Source organism: Halichoerus grypus, chromosome 6 (genome assembly GCF_964656455.1).
Source record: "Halichoerus grypus chromosome 6, mHalGry1.hap1.1, whole genome shotgun sequence".
Classification (NCBI taxonomy): Eukaryota; Metazoa; Chordata; class Mammalia; order Carnivora; family Phocidae; genus Halichoerus; species Halichoerus grypus.
In genome coordinates, this window is record NC_135717.1 from 176,362,028 (window position 1) to 176,386,008 (window position 23,981).

At 52.6% G+C, this 23,981-nt stretch overlaps 2 long non-coding RNA genes across 2 annotated transcripts in view; both read left to right on the forward strand.

Annotated features, from left to right (window-relative positions):
- LOC118553789 (uncharacterized) overlaps positions 1-4,095 on the forward strand; it is a 43,067-nt gene extending 38,972 nt beyond the window's left edge. The window contains exon 4 of the long non-coding RNA XR_013448619.1: positions 3,867-4,095. This is a non-coding gene — a long non-coding RNA (uncharacterized LOC118553789). The remainder of the gene's footprint in view (positions 1-3,866) is intronic.
- Positions 4,096-8,251: 4,156 nt separating this feature from the next.
- Positions 8,252-23,703, forward strand: LOC144382177 (uncharacterized). The gene is made up of 3 exons (XR_013448620.1): positions 8,252-8,527; positions 10,350-10,502; positions 23,293-23,703. It is a non-coding gene; the product is annotated as an uncharacterized LOC144382177 (long non-coding RNA).
- The last annotated feature ends 278 nt before the right edge of the window (positions 23,704-23,981 follow it).

Genomic DNA, 23,981 nt, shown 5'->3' on the forward strand with positions numbered 1-23,981 from the left:
AGCCGAGGACAGAGCTGAGGAGTGGGGGCTCTGATGGGGAAGAGGGAGGCCAGCAGGCCTGCTGAGGCCAGGGAGAGGGCTGTGGTGGGGGGCACGGACACCGTGCTCCCAGGACAGGGGTGGGGAAGCAGCAAGGGAGAGTGTGAGGGGGCCACGGGCGGCCTCTGGAGGCAGGGGTCCAGGTGGCGAGGGAAGGGCCGGGTGGAGGGGTCCGTGGGCTCAGGGAGTGGGTGGGAGGCCGAGGGATGGGAGAGCGGACCCCACCTCCTTTGGGCCAGCCTGCACCATCTCTGTGCTGGGGGATTTCCCAGGCCCTGCCCCCCAGCAGCGTTCTGAGAGCACCTTCTCCCCTGCAGGCAGCCCGGCCGGCTCCCGGTCTCGGCTCCCCAGCAGGGCCTGGCACACGAAGGCAGTCAGGGCCCGTTTGTAACAGGATGAGTAACAGTCCACGGGCTCCCCAGCTCTGAAGCCCTTCCCACAGATGGGGCCCCACGGGGTGCGTGTGGCTGAGGACCGACTGCCATGCCTCTTGCATCTGCATCCTCAGACGCACCTCGTTTAGGTAGCAACCTGCCCGTTTCGGTGTTCTGTGGTCATAAGGCTACAGGGGACACCCCCAGATATTAATCTTGATGCACTTCTCCAATTATTCCCAGACACGTGTGAACGGGACTGAATGTTGTCTAAGGGATCGAGGGAGGACTGACAGTTTTTGTGGCATTACTCCCGGGTACCCAGGAACACTTGCCTCCTGTCCTGTCGCTCATGCTCAGCTCTGAAGCTTGGGGGTGCCGGCCAGGGAGGTGTGATAAGTTTAATCAGGGAGGGATCCCCTGGGGCAGGGCTCTCTTGCATGACTGGTTGGAGCATGAAGCTTAGGCTCGGCCTTCAACAGGGATCCCAGGCTCCCCTCAGCCACAGTCTGAATCTAGGGGTCTTCTAACCCACTGTCTGGTTCCCAGGGGGTAGGTGAGTGGGGGGCAATGGCCTGGCTGCTTGGGTGTGTGTTGAGTGCGCATGGCCTTGGCTGTGCTGACCCTAAGGCGCCCCAGCCTGGACCTGGAGACAAAGGGGGAGACGGCAGGACCACCCCTCAGCTCGCTCACCCCTGCCTGGAGGGAAGGGGCCGAAGAGGCAGAGCCAGAGTGGAGGATGCTCTTGACCCCATCCATTAGTGAACCCATAGGAGTCCGTTAGCTTTCCATAGCCTGGTGCGTCACACTGTACCCCAATACTTAGCTCAGGTTTCCGCGGGCCGGCCCCGTGGGCTGAGCTCAGCTGGGAGGTTCTCCCGGCTTCATGGGGCTCCCTGGGGTGCCCGCGGTCAGCCTCAGGTCAGCCTGCCGTCAGCTGGGGTGCTGTCTCATCCTCCCCCCGCCCCCGCTCCAGTTCCAGGCTCGTGGAAGCCCGGCCCGGATCTGGGGCTGCGGAAACAGGAGAGCAGCCGTGCCCCGCGGGGAGGGAGCGTGGGGGTCAGGAGCGTGGTATGCCACGGAGTTTGACCCACCAGACTAGAGCCCCTCGCTCTCCGCGGTGAAGGAAGGAGGGGGACGGGCCAGGCAGTGGCTGCAAGAGGGGGGCGTTGTGTCTGCCGCTTCCTCACGTGATCTGGCCGTGGTTCCCACGGGGGACAGAAGGCTGGCTGCGGCGCTCCTCCCTGCCAGACGGCTAGTCCTCCAGTGCCGGAGTGCCCAGTCTCTACACGCTCCACCAGAAGCTTCTTTCCCATCTTCAGTTCTGCTCTAGAATAAATCGGAATCACTTAGGAGCCAAGCGGGAAGCATAGCCAACCTGCTGGGACCCGGCCCCCGGGAGCAAGCCTCTTAAATCAATTCGGAGATCGTTTCCCTGTAATACCAATGGACGTGGTAGGAGGATAGAAATCCCCGCCAAACCCCTACCTGGAGTGAGATGAAAAATTAGATTAATCTGAAAGAAGCAGTCAGCAGGCACCTGCTTGCCCTGTTTCGGAAATCCAGGAGGACCGGGGAGACCGTGTGTGCGGCGATGCTCTGGGCAGGGCCGTGGCTCAGCCTGGGTCAGCCACTTACGGTTCTGACGCTTTGGCTGGTGGCTTCAGCTGGCTGAACCTTGGTTTCCTCAGGGCTGACAATGGCCACACTCTCCTTGCTGGGCTGCAGGACCCAGGCAGTTTCCATCACGTGCGGGGAGCAGTTCGCGTAGAGCAGGGTTTGGGGAGACGCAGCTTTCTGGGGAAGGTCTGATGTTTGGGGAGCTGCCAGGGCCCTTGGCCAGCTTTCTCAGAGGGCAGGGGCGGCCCTCAGGTCTTGTGTACCTCATTTTACTACATAGATACGAGCATTTTTGGTATCCTGCCTTATTGCACTTGCTATTGCAAGCATTTTTCATGTTGCTAGGGCTTGCAAGACTGGAACATGTCGTTATGAACGTTGTGAACTGTGAGACTACACACATCAGGTGATTTTTTTGGATACTGAGTTTGCTTTTCATTGTTTGTTGTTAGAGAGAAAGTTACCGTTATTGGTGAGCCTCCGCCTGCCCCTGGCCAGGTTTGGATTATGACGGCTTCTCGTCCAATTCCCAGAAGTGGAACGCGGGCCCCCATGATTCTTGACTTTATGTCCCAATTATATTCGACGCCTGAGCCAGTTTATACCGTCACCAGTAACATATGACTGCATCGATGTTCTTGATTGAACTCTTGCCAGGAGTAAGACTCATTCCTCAGTATTTTTAAAGTGCATATAAAACGCCACCACGTTATTCTTTCTCCAAGTGTGGTGGTTTCATGATGTGTGACCTTGGCGGGGTGGACTACACTTCCCAGAAGGCCCTTCCCGTGGCTTCCGGCCAGAGCTGCCCCAGGACGTGTCTTACGTGAGCCGCGAGGAGACCGGAAGAGCGGCCTCGGCGGCTCCCGTGCACGGTCACTTCGTGGCTGGCACGTCTCAGGCCTCAGATGGCACCTGTTCCTGGGGCCTCCTCCCCCCTCCAGCCCCTGAGCCGGTGTGTGTTCACGCACAAGTCCACGACCAAGGGCCCGGCTTCTGAGGACAGCCACGCCGCCAAGGTCAGAGGCCACCAGACGCCCGTGGGGTCTGTCCCTCCTCCAGAGCTCCAGGTGACTCTCCCCCTCCCCGGCCGTCTTCCCTCCGCCGGCCCACCCCGTGGGGTGAGCTCCCTCGGGGGCTGCCAGAGTGGCCCCCACAGATGTGTGAGCTCAGATCCTGGCAACGATTCTACCCTCACTGGCATGGACATCTCCTTGTCCCTGTGCCCGCCCCCCTCTCTCTCATCAGTTCTACTTCTCTGAGTGAACCTTGACTGATGCCATTTGTTATCTGTGATGAGGCAATTCATGGAGAGGCGGACGGCACATACGGAGTAGGGTGACCCTGCGGACCAGCCCTGTCCCCAGCGCTCTCTCCAGAGAGAACTACACTCGGTGTTGCTTATGAATCTTAGAAAGCTAATCGTGCACAAGCAAGCTTATGCATACATGGTTATTTTAAATTTCTACCCAGCTCTCTGCTTCTCACATGGATGGTAGCGCATGGCACACCCCATTTTGCTTTGTTCACTTGCCAGGAACCGCCTCATTGTTTTTAACGGAATCTGGGTCCTCCATCAGGTGAATGCGACGTAACAGACTCCAGCCCTCTGTTGATGGGCGTTCGCGGGATTTCCAATCTTGACGTCACAGCGATGCTATGAGTAGTGCGTGTCATTTTACACACGCCCCGAAGTCCTGCCGGATAAATTCCTGGTAGTGAAATCGTTGGTCAAAGGGTAAATCCGACAGGCGCTCTCCCTCGGGGAGGTTTTGCCGATTAGCACCCTTCTCCGGATTATCCGCTGCTTTCTCTTCTGTCTCTGCGTTGCAGGGGGCGGTGGAGCCTGGAATCTGCTTCCCCCAAGTCCTCTTCCGGCAAGGATCTTGTTCGGGGTCTGCCAACGAGGGCCACTGGTGTGGAATGCAGAGGCCCAGACGGAGGAGAAGTCCACAGGGGTGTGAGAAGCAGACTCGCCACTGAGCGCGGAGCCCGATGCAGGCAGGACTCGATCCCAGGACCCTGAGATCGGGACCCAAGCCGAAGGCAGACGCCCAATCGACAGAGCCCCCCCGGCGCCCCGGGAGCGCTCTCTCGGTAAAGAAATAGTACTTTGTGACATAGATCGCAAACCCTTCCTCCAGTGGGTAGTTGGTCTTTGGATTTTGTTTATCTGTATTTTTCTTGAAGACTACAGTAATGTTTTATGTAATCGAACTTATTTTCTTTTATGGATTCTGGGTTTTATGCTAGTTATTGTGGTGAGGCAATGGGCCCTCAGCGAGCACCCCGCGTGCTGCCCTACGTTCTCGCGGCTCCCTTGAGGCCTGCAGGCTGTGTTCATTATATTCTTCAGCTTCCGTGTTCTGACTAATTTTTCCACCTTGAGCCGTCATGGACTGGGAGAGATGCACGGCGATTTCCTACCCTCATGTACCCCGGCTGCTTGGGTGTTGTCCCGGCTCCTGGCCGTACGTTGGGATGCATTAACATCCATCCACAACTGACCCACACCCTTGTGCGTTGTGCCCTTTCTCACTACGGAGTGCTGTTTTGTTTTGTGTAACACCTTTTGTCCCCAAATCAGCAATGTCTGCTATTGATTGCTGTCCCTGCATGTTTTTTTAAAGTGCATTTGTCTTGTACATTTCTATTTTTAACCCATCTGTGTCGCTTTGTTGTTGAATAATCTTGGGAATCAGCCTGCAGCTGGAACCTTCCGGTCTCACCCCGTGGGGACATGCGGGTACGTCCGAGGCTTGTTAGTATTGTAGTTTCCACTTCTGATTGTGCCTTGAGGACGTCTTTCTCTGTAGGTTCTCCGTGTCCTTCCTCTCTTTTGTCTGTTTATTTTTATCATTTGGAAGGACTGGCAGTTTGTTTTGTGGCTATCTTACACGTCTCACTTCATACATTCTACTCAATCCTTTACTGACCCCCCACGATGAACTACTTAGAGCAAGAGCATCTCAACTTCCTCTGCTCCTAATGTTGTTTTGTTTTTTTTAAATCTCAGTGTTTCTCTTTATACTTAAGCATTTGCATCTAGTAATCGACTTACCAGACGTAAATATATTTTGTCTCTGGTGGAGACAGATGAGGAGATCTGTCCTGATACCACTTCCCGAACGTCCTTGTCCTTTTCCTCCTGGCCTCTGACAGGTAAAATCCTTCTCAGGTGTTCTCGTAGTTAACGTCTATGTTTTCTTTGGTAACTGAAACACATATTTGTTTTCATCTTCCTTTTATAGTTAAAGGTATTAACACGCTTGTCACCGATTCTCCCGCTACACTTTCTCCAACAGTCTCTTGGTTGGCCAAAGTCGTGTTCTGATGGTTTCTCCAGGATGAGCTCATTTTAGAGACGTTCCTCTAGATTTTGGATTTTCAAAACGTATTTGTCTTTCATCTTCGTATTTGAAAGACAGATTGGCTATGAAACTCTGGGGTTGCCATCTTCTTGTCTCCTCTTGAGGACCTTGTAGGCATTAATCCCTGGGGCCCAGCATGGAGCATCGTCATGGTAACATGGAGGCCGGTCTAAGGGTGTCCCCTCTTCCACGACTTGAGTTTTTTTTTCTCCCCTTGGATGCCAAAAGAGTTCTCTGTTTGTCTTTAAAATCCAGCAATTTAACTACCACCTTTTGCTAGTTTTCTTTACCCCCAAGACACGCACCTTTCAATTTGCAGACACGAGTCCCTTTTACTTGTGAAAATGGCTCGTGGGTGATTATATAGGATTTCTTCTGTTCCGTTACTCCTGTTGTCCTTGGCAGAGACGCTGACTCCACAGGCTGGGTGTCCCTGGCCCGTCTGCCATGGCTGAGCTTTCCCCCTCAGGCTCCTGCCCCCGTGGGCGTCCACTCCGCCTGCTGGCTCCCCGCGACCCCACGTTCCCTCTGTCACCGCGTCGGCCTCGCCGGATGTCTGTCCGCCTGCGCTGGGCTTGCGTCTCCGGCCTGCTGGTGCTTTCCTCATGCTGTTTCCGGAGCTCTGCCGGGTTACCTTCCGTTTCTGTGTCCTCTCTTGATGTGTTTATCTCCGCTCTGTGTTCTTACTTATAGAGCGGAGTCCTCTGCTCAACTTCACACTTTCCTTAGTCCTGGCGAACTATCCAGGGCGTGCTGCAGAGACAGATGGTTTATCCGCCCTGGGCTCCTCCCGGCCGTTCACTCGAGGCACCGCCTCTCCCGGGGGGTCCACCTCTTTAGGAAGCTGCTTCCTGCACATAGGGATCCTGGAAGGAAGCCCTGTTCGGTCCCAGCCTCCTGAGTCTGGACACCTGGCTGCCCCCAGAGGCTTCTGTCACGTGTCTGCGTCCCCTTCCCCTTGCTCGAAACTGCGAGCTGAGTGTACCCCGTGGTTTGGCTTCCCCCGACACCTGCCCCCTAGGACAGTCTTTCTTGGACCCTTTCCATATGTCCTGTGACTTTAAGTGCAACTACAGCCCTTCCTCAGGCCGCAGGTGTGAATCCCGTTCTTATTTTCCTTTGTGCTTCCGGTTAATGTCTACGAGGAGGAGGAGGGAGACCTACTGTGTTTCTCCTGCCGTTTACAAATGGCCGTCATCGTTATTTAAATTTGCATTGTGTTATTAGTGAGACTGAATCTTGAACTTGCATTCTAAGTCAGGAATTTCTGGAACATCCAGTACAAGGCACAGTGTTGGCTGCGGGAATTGGCCATACCCCTGCCGTCCTGCGGTTCCCGAAACTCTCACTCCCCCAGCAGGAACCAGGATTTGCGGTTCCCCTCGGACCGCGTAAGCACTTACAACAATAAATAGGGCTCATTTGCTCCGGCCTTTATGAAGACAACCACGAAACGGTTTGTCAGAGTGACCAAACTACACTCGAGCAAATTAAATACGGTTTTCTAGCAGCAACTTGACGTAATTCGAAGCTGGGGGCAGGGGGCTGAAGGTAGCTGCCCCACTGCCCACGAGCCACTGCCCCCTCCCCTCAGTACCCCTGCCCTCTCCCTACTCCCCCCTCCCCACAGCCCCCACCTCCTCCGCACAGCCCCCTCCCACTGCCCCCCTCCCAACACCCCCACCCCCTTCCACTGCTCCCTCCCCTGCTCCTCCCCACCGCCCCCTCCCTCCAACACCCCCACCTCCTCCGCACAGCCCCCTCCCATTGCCCCCTCTCCCAACACCCCTGCCCTCTCCCTACTCCCCCCTGCCGCCCTGCTGGCTCTCATCCCTGCCAGTAGCCACACCTCTGGAGGCCTTCTCCCTCCATCCTCCAGCCTGGCTCTGATCACATCACTCAGGCAGGCCAGGACTTGGACAACTGGATTCTGGTTCTGGTGCTTCAGCTCACCCCCTGTGGTTGTGCCCAGTTCATGCATCCTCCGGGCCTGGGTGTTCTCGTCAGTAGGACGCTTCACCTGGACCAGGTGTTCCTCGTGTATTCACCCCAGGTGTCTGTGCTAGAGAGGAGTCGGAAGAAGGCCCTCCCTGTGGCCTGGACCCTGGTGCTGGCCATGTGCTGGCACCTTCCTGGGGAAAGTACCATGAGGAGATCACGACCAAGGTTGGGCGACCTCCCTGTTACAGCCCCGTGCTCGGATTCCTGCTCTAAGCTCCTTCCCACGTGTGTCCTTTTGAGTCCCAAATTATCCTTGGGTTTCGCCACAGGGGGAGGCGGGGACTACAACCCCCACCCCCCAGCTTCACTTGCTGGAATGCAGGAGGTAGAGCTTACAAGGCTCAGGAAACCACATTGCTGCCTCCATCACGGAGGGAGGAAAACCAGCCTTAGGAAATCGAATTTCTGCCTTCAAGCAGAAGCATATTCCAGGCCAAAGGCATAGTGTGTGCAAAGGCCCTGAGGCTGGAGACGGTAGGGTGGGATTAGGCCCTGAAAGGTGGTCAGAATGGCCTGTTGCAAGCAGAAAGGGGGAGCAAGGGGCAGGTACGGCTGGACGGGCTTGACCGTGCGGGGCTGGCTGCCAGGTGCAAGTTTCCAAGAGCCCCAGCAGGCTTTGGGTGGGTCTAGGAGGAAAGTCCTATGATGGGATTTGCATGTCTCAGAAAGAACTGCCTGGAGGGGGTCCATGAAGGTCCCAGTGGGGGCGGTGCTCAGCAGAGGAAGAGGGGAGGCAGGCCAGGCCTCAGTGGCCCTCTGCAGGGGCAGGACTGGCCTCCAGGGGCGCGTGTCGTGCAACGGGGTGCCTGACGGCGGCGTGTACCTGCAGGGCACAGTGACGTTGTGCACATGAAGACCCGCAGACCACCATCTGCCCTCAGAACCTAAGTGCTCCTTCGGTGAGAAATTCATGAAATCGACGGATATCTAGAGACTCAATTTTCACTGACGATCGTAGGAGGCCGGACTATCACTCTGTGATCACCAGTTCACTGGGGAAACTGAGTCACACGGAGGAAAGGGGCGTGTCCAGAGCCACCCAGTGAGAAGTGGCAGAGCAGGTGTGAACAGCCTGTTCCCAGCACCCGGCTCCCTGCTGTTCCCACCATCCCAGCTTGCCAGGTGTGCCCTGGTGTGGTACGGGGCTGGTGGCGCCCCCCGTCCTACGGGGCCCACGTGAAGACTCAGAGCGGCTTTGCTGCAGGAAAGAGGAGATGCTCACCCTGCCCTCAGCCAATCACCAAATCTTCCCAAACGTGTTCCTGCTGGGCACTGAGCCCCGAGTGAATGGGGTTAGGACCTCTGCCACCAGTGCCCGTGGGGGTTTGGGGTGCTCAGAGCTGATGGGGTGTCCATGGTCGGCTGGTCATGTCAGGGGCTGCAGGGCGGCAATGGGGACGTGGAGCAGGTGGGCGTGGGGGCTGAGCGGGGCCACGGGGAGAGCCCAGAGGTAGTCTGTCTCACCTCGGGCGTCTGCGTGACAGCCAGACCTCTAAACAGCCGCGACGCCCTCCCTGCCGAGGGCTGCCTGCCGGGAGGTGGGGTGTTGGTTTTCTGTCGCGGCCCTAACAGAGCACCACAAACCAGACGGCTTAAAATAGCAGAATTTACTCTCTCCCAGTCAGGAGCCCCAAGTCTGAAATCAAGGTGTGGGTGGGGCCGTGCTCATCAGAGGCTTTGGGGGATGGGTGGTATGGGAGGGTCCTTCCTGCCTCTGCCACCTCCTGGCGGCTCCCGGGCTTGCGGCCACCTCCCTCCCGTCTGCCTCCGTCTTCACCTGCCTTCTCCCTGGGTGTGTGTCCCTCCTCTGACTTACACAAGGATACCAGTCACTGGAATTTGGGCCTGTCTTGATCCAGGATGATCTCATCTTGAGATCCTTACCTTAATTACGCCTGAAAAACCCCATTCCCAAATAAAATCACAGTCTGAGCTTCTGGGTGGACATGAATTTTGGGCTTAATATTCAACCCACCACGGGACCCTCCTACCTCCGAGCTCTGCAGCCATGAGTCCCCTGATGTGAACAACGGAAGCATTCCCGCTGCCCCAGTCTGTCCACACCCAGGGCCCATCACCCCCTTGGCACAGCCATAGCCTGCTCACTGATCTCCTGGCCTCCAGCCTCGTACCCTCCAGCCAGGCTCTTCACAGCGGCCATGGAGAACCTGGGTAGGCTGACTCCGGGGTGAAATCCCTGGGGGACCCCCCCACTGTCGGGCAGGTGGGACCAGTGCCTGTGCTCCCCACGCTGGTGGACCTGCCCCCCTGTGCTTGGCCCCGTCGATGGCCCCACAATGCCTCCCCTACTTTGTGTCCCTACCGGGGCCAGGTGCATGAGCTGCTTGGAAGATGCCCTTCCTTCCTTGGGCCTCATGCTTTGGAAAAGTCCCTTCTCTGTCTGGAACGCTGCTCCTTGGTGCGTTAGCATGGCGCCCATGCATCCTGCAGCCTCAGCTCGGGTCAGCTCTGCCAGGACTGCTTCCTGGCACCAGCCTCGCCCTCCCTCCAAGCAGGGCGTCCAGGCAGGGCCTCCAGGTGCCCACCGAGCACCATGTCCACCGGGCAGGCAGGAGTTACCTGTTTGAGGGGGGGTGTCTCCTGGCTGAACGCCCAGGGAGGTCTTCCTGTCTCCCATTTGCAGCCCCTGCAGCAGCAGACCCCGGCACAGAGGGGGGATTGAGTGAGCAACCCGTTGGGGCCTCGGCCCAGCTCAGACCGTAAATCCCACGCGCTCTCCTCCCGCGGAGCCCAGCCGTGCCCCCTTCAATCATTCCCTTCTCTGACAGGGGTGCCCGGGCAGCATCCTCTCCTCCGCCGCAGAGTAGTTAAATCCTCCCCAAATGTTACTTGCAAAATGATGAAAAACTCGAGAGAAGGGTCTCGGGGAGCACGGGCCGCAGTCTTGCCATTAGCTTTGACGATAAATCTTTTTTTCTGATAGCAAACAATGTCTGCAGTATTTCATAATTGGTGAGATGAAGAGTGCCTATTTTCCAAGATGTTCGGGAATAACTCAGTTTTAAAGACCACGTCCTAACAACTGGAATGGGCCGATTATTCCAGGGCAATCCGCCGAGAATCGTTGCCATGCGAGGTAAGAAAATGTGCCTGAATTATTGCTGAAACTTTGCTAAGAGATTCACGGTTTCCATTGCCAGGAGAGACGTTAATGCCCATTTATTAAAAATGTTTTTGAGGTTTTACTTCTGGTAGAAGGATTTGTTTTATTTAAGTACGTCCTCCGGAGCACTTGTGGTGGCAGGACCATCCGTCTGCCCATCCCCTGACTCAGCAGGGATGGTGCGCAGATGGGGGCCCCATGGGAGGGGAGGGGAGCCAGCCTGGGGCGGGTGGCAGAGGGAGGCATGCACGAGGTGGGTCAGCATCCTATTTGGACGAGGGAGGCACCTGCCGCCATGTGCTAAACCAGCTTTGTCACGTGGAGGCACCGCTATGCTTTTGTCGTCCATGGGGTGGAATGTTCAGTGCGTCCATGATGAGTCTGGAGGGGTCACGATTTTCACAAAGGCCGAAATGAGTTGGCGCAACAGCAACGTGAGACCCTCAAGGGGCCTCCAGAGCCCTCCAGTACTGTCCTGCTTCAGTGGGCTCTCTAGAGATGAGCAGGTCAAGAGGCTCCCCTAGAGGCCACAGCAAGCTGGTGACGTGGCCAGGCCTGGAGGCAGCATCCTTCCCACCGAGGAGGCCCCTTGCCGAGTTGTCTGAGCCCTGGGTTTGGGGGTGTTGGCCGGAACAGCCTGGGCTGGGAGCTCTCCCCCCTGAGCACTGGTGGGTTCCCTGCTGGGTGTTTTTCCAGGGACACCCACGCTGAGATGCGGAAGGGAAGGTGCATGTAGGTCACAGCTGGAAGGTGCATTCATGTCCCATGGCTGCCACAGACCAGGGGGTTTAAAATGACAGACCTGGATTCCCTCCCAGTTCTAGGGGCCAGAAGTCTGAAATCCTGGTGTCAGCAGGGCCATGCTCCCTCTGAGGTTCTAGGGGGGACCCTTCCTGCCTCTGCCAGCTCCCGGTCGCCCCAGCCCCTGCCTGTGTCATCACATGCCTCTGCCCTGACTCTGTCTTCTTTTCCGTTTCTTATGAGAACGCTTGCGGTTGGATTCAAGGCCCCACCTGGACGGTCTAATTCCATTTGCAAACTCCCATTTCCCAAATAAGGTCACATTCACAGGTTCTGGGAATCAGGGTGTGGACATATCTTTTTAGGGGCCACCATTCAACCCATTCCAGATGGGGTTTGGTGAGGCTGGGAGTGCTCTTGGGGCTCTGGACACTGAGGCTCAAGGGTCTTGGAGGCGGGGCCAGGTCCCCTCTGAGTCTGTTGGACCTGAGTCCTCACCTAGGAGTGGGGAGTCAGGATTCTGGGGTGAGGCTTTGTCTGGGAGCAAGGGTGGGCCTGTGGACCGAGTATTTCAGAGAACCACGTCTGCAGGACAGGGCAAAGGAGGAGGGCAGGGCTTGGGACCTGGTCTTATGGTCTTGCCCCATCTCCTCTCTGCACACTCTGCGACCCATTTAGTCTCCCGAGCCTCCATGTGCTTGTCTACAAACTGGGGTGGCAGTATTGCCTACGCCCTGCTGCTTGTGAGGATTGGACGAGAGCCAAGCTCCAAAGTGGCCAGCCACCAGTGTGCAGCAGGGGCACGCAGTGCCGTAGGTAGGTGCACGCACATTGGCACTGCAGGTGGACACAAATATACACTAGGTGCACACTGATGCGTGGATGGGCAAGGGCAGGTGCACACGCAGACACACGGTTGGTGCACACCCTACATGGGGGTTTTGTAGGTGCCCACACTGACACAGCAGGGGCACACAGAGACACAGACACACAGCAGGTGCACACAGACACAGACACAGCAGGTGCACACACACACACACACAGCAGGCGCACACACAGCAGGTGCACACACATAGCAGGTGCACACACGCACAGACACAGCAGGTGCACACACACAGCAGGTGTGCACACACACACACAGCAGGTGCACACACAGCAGGTGCACACGCACACACAGCAGGTGCACACACACAGCAGGTGCACACACAGCAGGTGCACACACACAGCAGGTGCACACACACAGCAGGTGCACACACAGCAGGTGCACACACACACAGCAGGTGCACACACACACACAGCAGGTGCACACAGAGACACACACAGCAGGTGCACACACACACACAGCAGGTGCACACAGAGACACACACACACAGCAGGTGCACACACACACACAGCAGGTGCACACAGACACAGCAGGTGCACACACAGACACACATACAGCAGGTGCACACACAGACCCAGACGCACAGCAGGTGCACACAGACACACAGACACCCAGCAGGTGCGCACACACAGCAGGTGCACACACGCACAGACACACAGCAGGTGCACACACACAGCAGGTGTGCACACACACACAGCAGGTGCACACACAGCAGGTGCACACACACAGCAGGTGCATACTAACACAGCAGGTGCACACACAGCAGGTGCACACGCACACACAGCAGGTGCACACACACAGCAGGTGCACACACGCACAGACACAGCAGGTGCACACACACAGCAGGTGTGCACACACAGCAGGTGTGCACACACACACACAGCAGGCGCACACACAGCAGGTGCACACACACAGCAGGTGCACACACGCACAGACACAGCAGGTGCACACACACAGCAGGTGTGCACACACACACACAGCAGGTGCACACACAGCAGGTGCACACACAGCAGGTGCACACGCACACACAGCAGGTGCACACACACACAGCAGGTGCACACACAGCAGGTGCACACACACAGCAGGTGCACACACAGCAGGTGCACACACACACAGCAGGTGCACACTAACACAGCAGGTGCACACACAGCAGGTGCACACGCACACACAGCAGGTGCACACACAGCAGGTGCACACACACACACAGCAGGTGCACACACACACAGACACACAGCAGGTGCACACACACACACAGACGCCCAGCAGGTGCACACACTAGTTCACAGCAAGTACACGCATGACGCTTACGGGGCGTCCCTGTGTGTCCTCCCCACTGCCTGCTCACAGGTGCATCAGGGCATGCTTCTCTTAGCTGCCGCAGAGTCATCTCCAGCAGGCAGGCCCCTCAGCTTTGCTGGTTTCCATATCACCCCTGGCCTCCAGCTGCTGGGCAGCAGGACAGGGCACTAGGGTCTGGAACCTGCTGACTAAAGGGGTACAGGTGGGGCTACTGGGTGCACGCTTGGTGGCCAGGACACTAACAGCTGAACCACATGAGAGCCTGTCATCAGGGAACATGAGAGCAGGTGAGGTGTCACAGCTCTTGGGAGACAGGGAGTCTGGAGAAAAGTTTCCAGGGGACTCTGGGAGAGTCGGTGGGAGCGGCGGTTGGTGTGTGGGATTGGGGCATCGGGAGACCCCTGATCCACATGGAACTGAACCCAGAAACCCTGTGCAACTGTTTTCCCGATTCTGTCCTCCAGGTTTTGCCGGGTAGGCAGGGATGTGATCCTTGTACTGTTGAGGAGAAGGGGCTCGGGTGGCAACTTGCCCAGGGGTATGGGCTGTCTGCCATCACGTGGGGACCTGCCCACCCCTGCCTGTAGAGGCCACGGTGACCTGGGGCTCTGCTGGACAGGCATCCTCCCCTTCTCTAGACCATGCTTCCAAACAGCACCCAGGAACTTGCTAGAAATGCAGACTCTTGGGCTACTCTGGCCTGCTGAACCCGGAGCTCTGTGGATGGTCCTGGGGTCTGTCCCCGGCTGTCCGGGTGATGCTGATGTGTGCTTTAGTTTGAGAAGCTGCCTGTCTCTGCTGGTGTCCCAGGGCCTCCTGCCAAGCCTGCTGAGCTGAGGGGCTCCCCTAGCTCTGCGGCCAGCCCGGCTGATGCCCAGAAGCACTGCGGTAATTAACAGCTTTATCTCAAAGAGCCGCTCTCTCCCTGTCTCCACCAGGAGAGCTCCTCACATGGTCTCCAGACAAGAGCTTTGCCCTTCATGTTGAATGTGATGCTGGAAAGGAGGCTGGAGGCCTGGGAAAAGATTTGTTAGAAAACATCCAGGGGAAGAAAAGGGCAGGTGTGCGTGTTCACTTGTTGGCCGACATTCATTGAGCCCCTGTCCCATGAGGCTCACGTGCTCACAGTGGAGACGTTAGCGGATCCAAAGGCATCCCTACCCTTGAGAGCCCACATCAGGGTGCACCCTGCACACAGGCCTGCCTGGACACTGCCTGCCTCTCTGGAGTGCCTTTCCTTGGTGAAGCGTCTTTGAGAGGTACGGCTTGCTCAGGCATGGCCTGCAGGTACGGCTTGCTCAGGCATGGCCACCACTCCATTCTACACACTGCTCTTCACGCTGTTGGCCAACTGCCTCGTTCACAGTGGAGGCCACATGGGCTACTCTCCACCTGCAAAGAGGCCTTGCTAAGCATTTCAACAGAATCTCAAACCAATTTCTAAACCCCAAGAAGATTCCTCCAAACTCGGTATTTCTGATCATTTTTTCTTTGAAAAACCAAAATATTCGGTCATATTTGACCTGGGACAATATCCTACTGGAAATAAGTAGGCTGTGCTCCCAACAGGGGCCAATGGCATTCACTTCATTGTGATCCCGTCGTCTACGGAACAGTGTTGACGGTCCTGACAGCTGTGGCCAGGTTTAAACGGAGGGATGTGTTGAAGCCCCAAGCTTCTGTGTTCCTCAGACACTGTGCGTGCTCAGAAAGGCACATCCTCCCTCCTCCTCTCCATCTCCTTCCCGTGAACAGTGAGGGTGAGACTCTTCCCTGGGTCCAGCCAGTCCTCAGGGCAGACACGACCACGGGTTGGCCTGGGGACTTCCTGCACCGTCCACCATGTCCCTGTCTGGCACTCGCTCACTTTCTCATTGAGACCACCTGACACCTGTCCATGCACACAGGGGGTGTCCCCTGCTGGTTAACAGAGGGCCCCAAAGCTTGGGGAAGTTCGTTACCTGTCCACGTCCTTCGTGGGCTCCTGTTTTAACCAGCGCATTGGAGGTGTGGCCCCCCTTGAGCCAGGGTTGGGTCGGATGGGTCAAGACCCTGGACCCGAGGGGACTGCCTCCCCCCTGCTCCCCACATACCAGCCTCTGGGGGGGGGTTTGCCCATGCATGTGGCACCACTCAGAGATGGACTATAGACCCAAAGCCAGAGCCCCAAACAAGTAAATATTTGTTCCAGAAACTCGTGATGTCAAGTTTTATCGTAAGTACATTTGGTGAGTGACAGGCTGATAAATCTTGCCCGTGTTAAGATTCTCTGTGCTCCAAGCCCTCACCCTTGACTGCTTGTCATTCTGCATCTGTGTGGCTCTGTCGCGGAGACACACAGCCTCCCTCCCCATCTCAGCTCTGACCGCAACAGGAATCCTCAGGCCTGGGAGCTGCTGGTCTCCCCCGACCCCCTGTGCCCTCCTGCCTCGGCAAGGACCCCATTCCCTCCTCCCCTTCTGGCACAGCAGTGAGGCTGCTTTGAATAGGATGGCACCAGGGTGGGTGGTTTCTGAGCCCCCTTCCCTGCCTGACCTGGAGCCGAACCCAAGGCTGCTTCCCCTGTCCTCTGGGAAAGGCTGTGCTCCCCGCCTTCCCATCTCTCAGGATTCCCAGCCCCTCAGCAGCCAACAACACTGGCGTTCACATGGAGGGAAAAGGTCGTCGGGGCTGCAGCTCGTGCGCGGGGATTCAGGACACAGTGGTTGCCTATCACTCTTAGCACCTTCTTCCTTCTCTGGGCCTCTCGTTCCCCTGCTTCAGGCTTGCATTGCTCTCAGTTTCCTGGGAACTGATGGGATTCTAGGCCTGTGCCATGTAAGCTTCTGTGAGCACAGCTGACCCATCAGTGCAGCGAATGTTCACTGTGTTCCTATCGTGCGAATGGAAGGGGTATGTCCTGGGGCCAGGCCCCGCTTCTGCTCTTCTGGAGCCGACGACTTTGCTGGGGGGCACATGGGGTCTGCTTGGGGCCCTCTGAATGCTGACTGAGCAGGGTCTGGAGGCGAGTGGACACCACGGGGAGTCCCGCTGGTGAGGAGCAAGGAAGGTGCTGGGTCTGCATCCTGGGGATGAAACAGTGGCCCCTGGATTGCCCAGAAATTGGTGGTTCTCTGGTTCCAAGATCTGGAGCTCACTTTGGAGCTTCTGCTTTGAGGACTTCGTAGGAGAAAAAAAGGAGAGCTTGATCATGCTCAAAGTGAAGAACTTGGAAAACTCTGCAAGTCTGAGCCAAATGTATCGGGGCAGAGAATGCCTGAGGGCAAGTGGAGAGTCCTGGAGGGAGTGGGGAGAATGCCTCGGGTGGGTGGGTGGGTGGGTGGGTCGGTGACTCTGTTCTCTGCTGTGTGTCCACTCTGCATGGTGTCCAGGGCTGGGTGGTGGCCTCCTTCACCTAGGACCCTTTGTCCTTGCAGTTTGCCTCGGAGTGAAGAACAGGCTGAAGGGAGTTAAAAAAAAAATTGAAAAATTTGGATCATCTGGACTAACGGTTGGCAAATCTAGCTGGCTGGTGATTTTGCAAATAAAGTTTTATCAGAGCACAGCCACACCCATTAGTTTAGGCATTTACAGGAAAAACTGGCCAACCCCTAATCTAGGGAAGTAGGGAAAAATTCACTCAACACCTTTATATTCACCGGCGAGATTTAAAGCATGTTAACATTCTGCAATATTGGCTTCGGATACTTTGTTTTGAAAGAATGAAGACCACACTTGAAGCCCCTTCCTCTCCCTCTCTGCAGAAGCAACCACTCACTGAGTTTGGCAGGCATCATTTTTATTCTTTTACTATGTATGTATTTGTACATAGACAATATCCAGTATTGTGTGCTTAAAATGCCACATGGATGGCATCTCCATATTGTATAATTTTTTCAAAACCTACGACCTGGGAGCCCATTGATCTTAAACCGCTACATAGCACTGACTGGGCCTCATCCCTCCACTCCTGCTCTGGTGGGTTTTTGGCTGTTGCCGAGGCGGTTGCCCTGGGCAGCGTCAGCCTCCTCACCATGAATTTATGGGGCCGAGTTCCGTGGTGGGAGCATTCTGGAAAGGGAGCGGCTGCGTTTAAGGGGTGTGCCCATCTGCTGGACGCTGCTCAGTGGTCCCCGCTCCCAGGTACCAGGGTCCCCTTACACGTACTCCACACATCGGCTCGTCAGTCCCCGCAGCAGCCCACGACGCCCAGGCTGTATTATCCCCGTGGTGCAGATGGGGCAGTCGAGGCCCACGGAGGCCACGTGTCTCCCCTGAGGTCACGTGGCCGAGAGGCGCCAGGGCCAAGATGCAAACCCTGGCCATCCTGCTCGAGGGCCGAAGAGAGAAACCCCAGGCTCTGGTCACTCAGGAGCTGTCCGGGGCCCCCTTTCCTGTGCTGCCGCCGTGAACGTGGGGTCTGATCCCTCCACACCCTCGACAACACGTGGCGTGGTCAGACGGACCCTCTGGGATGTCGTGCTGGGTGTAACGTGCCCTTCCCTGATCGCCGCTGTGGGCATCCTGTCACGTTTGAGGGCTGTGATGCCTAGTTTTCGTGTATTGACTGGCGAGGCTACAGTAACCAGGGGCTTGATCAAACCCCAGCCTGGCTGTTTGGTGATGGTATTCTGTAGACGTGGTTGACACCTACAGTCAGTAGACTTTAAGTAAAGGCGATTACCCCGGACAGTGTGGGTGGGCCACACCCAATCAGTTGAAGGACTTGTGAACAAATGCCGAGGCTTCCCAGAAAAGAAGAAACTCTGTCCTGAGATTGCAACATCAACTCCTGCCTCAGTTTCCAGCCCACTGGCATGCCCCGTGGACTTCAGACCTGCCAGCCCCTGTAACTGTGTGAGCTGATTCCTTAAACAAATGCTATTTGTATCTCCTCTTGGTTCTATTTCCCTGGAGAACTCGAATTCATATTTTCTCCTCTGTGGCCTGTGTGTTTTATATATTCCAAGTACTGACACCTTCTCAGTTATGTTCGCTGAAATTGCCTCCCCTTTGGGCTGGGACTTACCTTTGTGCTGTCTTTCTGATGAACAAAATTCTCTTCCTTTCTAGTTTGTGGGTTAGTGTGTGTGTGTGTGTGTGTGTGTGTGTATTAAGAAATCTCATATGCTCGGGGCGCCTGGGTGGCTCAGTCGTTAAGTGTCTGCCTTCGGCTCAGGTCATGGTCCCAGGGTCCTGGGATCGAGCCCCGCATCGGGCTCCCTGCTCACGGTGAGCCTGCTTCTCCCTCTCCCACTCCCCCTGCTCGTGTTCCTTCTCTCGCTGTGTCTCTCTCTGTCAAATAAATAAATAAAATCTTAAAAAAAAAAGAAATCTCATAAGCTCTCATAGTTTCTTTTAAAAACTTTGGAGTTTTCTTTCTACCACATAGGTCTTTTATCTGATAGAAGTGGGTTCATGTTGTTGGGTGAGGTGGGGCTTGTGCTGGGCGCATCCCGTCGTTAGTGTTATCAACCACGCATTGCACGCATCAGAGCCTCACGGAGTGGAGATGGCAAGCCTTGGATTTCTGGTCAGTATCCCACGGTCTATGCAGAATGCAGCCTGGAGGGTTGCTGATATAGGAAAACACTACCCGGAGGAGGATATGAGATTCTGGAATGTGGCTTTTTAAAGGAGATTTTCTTCAACCACATAATGTGTGTATGCTGGAGTTTCAATGTAACATGATTGGAGATCTTAGGGGCCTTTACAAGGACATTGACACCATGGCGGCTCTTAGATTGGAACACCGCGATGCAATCTGCCACCATCACCGCTGGTCCCAGCGCGTCCCCAGTGCCTAAGCAGGGGTCCTGAGAGTCATGCTCAGCACATGCATTCCAGCCATACTTGTCAGCTGGATTGGCTGAAAATATGTGATCTGAACGTACAAAAACAGCCGATTACTGCTGTAAAATATTTTAGCCAAGCCTCCAACCTCGTACTCTGCAGGACTACATCAGGGTTCAAATTTTATTTTCTGTACGTGAACACTCATTCCAGCAACATTTACAGAATAATTCATTTGTTCCCTACCGATTTGTGCTTTGCCTTGCTGTGTGCTTGGCTGATATTGATTGGATGGATGTTGGGCACTGTATATGGAAAATGGTAGAAATAGTTTTAAGCCTAGGGTCTTCCTGTCTTCCTCTGGAGGTTTTCAGAGTCTCTGGCTAGAAGCAGGGGCATTCAGAAACAGGTCCTCTCACTTCCCACTCAGAGACTGAGTTTCCGAGCTGGGCACTTGTCCCTGGGGAGGGCTCAGCTCTTTCCTTGTTCCCAGGTATGGGTGTTGGAGAGGGGCCCCTGCCTACTGATTTTAATGTCACTCTATTAAAATCAGCTTTCTACTGGTACGTGGGTCTGTTTCTGTGGGTCCTGTTTCACAGGCTCATTTTTCTGTCCCTGTAATGATGTCTGCCCCCTTTAACTGCTCTGCCCTTTGGTGGGACACATCCCATTCCCCTGTTTTGTACTTCCATATTTTCTTAGCGAGTTCTGAGCCTTTGCTTGTCCAGATGAATCCTAGAGTGAGCTGCTCAGGTTCCACAAAGCATGCTGTTGAGGTTTGATTGGAATTGTGATAAAAGTATGCATTGACTTTGTAGAAATGACACCATCTTAATGTCAACCCCTCCCTTGCATGAGCACAGTACACTCCCCAACTAATTGTATTGTTTTATGTGTCTTGCATATTTTTCTTTTTAAAAAAATTAATAGACTTTATTTTTTAGAACAGTTTTAGCCTTACAGAAGAACTGAGCAGATAGTACAGAGAGTTTTTGTCTACCATCGCTCCATTTTTCCTGTTTTTATTATCTTGCGTTAGGGTGATACATTTGTGACGACCGGCGAGCCGTTATCAATATGGTATTGTGACTGAAGTCCGTGGTTTGCACAAAGGTTCCCTCTGTCTTTCACACTCCAGGGTTTTGACCAAGGTACAATGTCATGTATCCACTGTTAGAGACTCGTATAGGCTTCTTCCCCTGGCCTAAAAGTCCTCTGTGCTTCCCCTATTCCCAACTCCTGGCAACTGATTTTTTTTTTTTTAACTATCTATATAGTTGTGCCTTTTACAGAATATCCTATGGTTGGAATTATGTAGTATGTGGCCTCCTCAGATTGGCTTCTTTCTTGTCTTATGGCATTAGTTAGTGCTTCCAGTACAAGGTTAATAGGAGTGGTGCGAGGGAACATACTTGCCTAGTTCCTGATCTTAGGGGGGTGAGCATCTAGTTTTTCAACATTAAGTATGATATCAGATATAAGTTTTTTGTAGATGTTCTTTGTCAAATTGAGAAAATTCCCTTCTGTTCTTAGTCTGCTGAGAGGTTTTGTCATCATCAATGAAATTTTGAATTTTGTCAAAAGCATTTTCTGTATCTATGGTATGACCATGTGATGTTTCTTCTTTAAACTGTTGATGTGATGGTGCACATTAATTGAATGTGTACGTGGAAACAGTCCTACTTGATGGCGGCATATATTTCATTTTACTCATTGTTGGATTCAATTTATTAATATTTTGATGAGGACTTTTGCATCTTTGTTCATGATGAATATTGGTCTATAGTTTTCCTTTCTTGGGATGCCTTTATCTGGTTTTAGTATTAGTACGATGGTAGCCTCATAGAATGAGGTAGGAAATTGTCCTTCTGCTTCTATTTCCTGGAAGAAGTTGGAGAGGAATGGTATTATTTCTTGGTATTATGTTTGGTAGAATTTGCCAGTGAAACCATGTGGGCCTGGTGCTTTCTTTTGGGAATGTTTTAAATTATTGATTCAACTTATTTAATAGATTTAGATTCAGATTGTATGTTTTCCCTTGTGTGAGTTTTGGTTGTTGTTTTCTTTCAAGGAATTGGTCCATTTCATCTATGTTATCAAATTTGTGGGCATAGAGTTATTCATAATATTACTTTACTATCCTTTTATGTCCATGGAATCAGGAGTGATGACTCCTCTTTCATCATTGAGATTAGTAAGTTGTGTCTTTTTCACATTGTTAGCCTAACAGTTTATCAGTTTTAATGATCTTTTCAAAGAAGCAGCTTTTGATTTCATTGACTTTTTCTATTGATTTCCTATTTCCGATGTCATTGATATCTGCTCCAAATTTTATTATTTATTTTCTTTTCCTTGCTTTAGGTTTATATTGCTCTTCATTCTTTAGCTTCCTTAGGTGGAAGCTTATTGATTTTAGATTTTTCTTCCTTTTTAATACATGCATTCAATGATATAAATTCCCTTCTAAGCACTGCTTTCATTATACTCCACACAATTTGATAAGTTGTTATTTTCATTTAGTTCAAAATATTTTTAAATTTCTCTTGAGACTTCCTCTATGAAGAAGATGACCCAGGTGTTACATAAAAGTTATTTAATCTCCAAATATTTTGAGATTTTTTTCAGCTCTCTTTCTGTTATTGGCTTCTAATTTGATTCCATGATGGTCGGTGAGCATATTTTATATGATTTCATTCTTTTAAATTTCTTAAGTTGTGTTTCATGGCCCAGCATGGGATCTATCTTGGTGAACGCTTCATGTGTGATTGAACGGAATGTGTATTCTGTTGTTGTCAGATGACCTATTCTATAAATGTCAGTAAGAGATTGATGGAGCTGTTCAGGTCAACCGTATCCTTACTGATTGTCCGCTGGCTGGATCTGTCCATTCCTTGACAGAGGGGTATTGATGTCTCCAACTGTAACAGTGGATTTGTCCGTTTCTTGTATCAGTTCTATCAGTTCTGGCTTCACATATTTTGGAGCTTTGTTTTTAGATGCATGCATGTTAACTGTTATGTCTTTTGGGGACGATCCTTTATCATTACGTAGGGCCCCTTTTTAATCCCTGATATTTTCCTTGTTCTGAAGTCTGCCTTGGTTTTAAATTAATAGTTTCTCCAGTTTTCTTTTGATTAGTGTACGGAAGGGATATGTTTTTCCATCTCTTTACTTAAAATTTACCTGTGTCTTTATATTTAAAGTCAGTTCCTTATAGACAGCAAATGGTTAGCTGGGTTAATATAGCTTTTTAAATAATGGTTAGCTTTTTTAATATACTCTAGAAGTCTCTCTTTTAATTGGTGTATTTGTGCCATTTCCAGCTGAAGTGATTAGTGATATAGCTGGATTGATATCTACCATGTTAGTAACTGCTTTCAATTAGCTGCACTTGACACTGTTGCTTTCCCCCCTCTTTCTCTGCTCTCTGCAGTTTTAATTGAGCAGTTTATATGATTCCATTTTCTTTCCTCTCTCGGTGTGAAAATTTCACTGCTTTTTTAAACTTTGAGGTGGTTGCCCTCAAGTTTGCAATGGACATTTTTACAACTGGTCTCAAGTCTATTTTAAATAACAGTAAACCACTTCCTGGCCAATTCAGGTAACTTCTCACAGAATATTCCCACTTGTTCTCTCCCATCCCTCATTAAATCATTGTCATTCATTTCACTCATCCATGTGCAGTGATCACACAGTATATTGGTGTCATCACTGCTTTGAACAAATAGTTATTTATTAGATCAGGTAAGATTAAGGAAAATAAAAAAGATATCATTTTACCTTCATTTGTTCCTTCTCCGAAGCTTTCGTTCATTATTTTAATCTAAGCATATGGTCTGTATCATTTTCTTCCTCTGCAAAGAACTTCGTTCATAGTATTTCATGAAAGGTCATTCCACTTTCAGCAAGTTCTCTCGGTTTTCTGTTTGTCTGGAAGTCTTTATTCTCCCTCATGGTTGAAGGGTAATCTCTCTGCACAGGATTCTAGGCTAATGTTTTTTCTTTCTACACTTTAAATATTTCACCCTACTCTCTTTTTGCTTGCATGGTTTTTTTTTTACCCCAAAGAAGACATCCAGATGGCCAACAGGCACATGAAAAGATGCTCCACATCACTCATCATCAGGGAAATGCAAATCAAGTGGAATTCTACTTCTCAGTATTTATCCGAAGAAAATGAAAGCACTAATTAAAAAAGACACATCACCCCTTTAGTCATTGCAGCATTATTGACAATCAGCAAGACATGGAAGCCACCTAAATGTCTATCAATACATGAACGGATAAAGAAGGTGTGGTGCATATACCCAGTGGAATATCACTCAGCCATCAAAAAGAATGATGTCTGGCATTTGCTACAACATGGATGGAGCTGGAGGGTATTATGCTAAGTGAATAAGCCAGTCAGAGCAAGACAAATACTGTATGACTTCACTTATATGTGGAATCTAAAAAACAAAACATGTGAACAAAGAGAATGGAAACAGACTCATAGACACAGAGAGCAAACCGGTGGTTGCCAGAGGGGAGGGGGTGGGGGTGGGCAAAACAGGTGAAGGGGATTGAGCGCTACAATCTTCCAGTTATAAAATAAGCAAGACCTGGCATGTAATGTACAACACAAGGAATTCCATGGGGAATAGTCCTGTAACAGTGACAGATGGTAGAACCACTCTTATTGTGCTGACTGTTAAACAATGTATGTAAATATTGACTCACTACGTTATACACCTGAAACAAATGTAACATTGTATGTC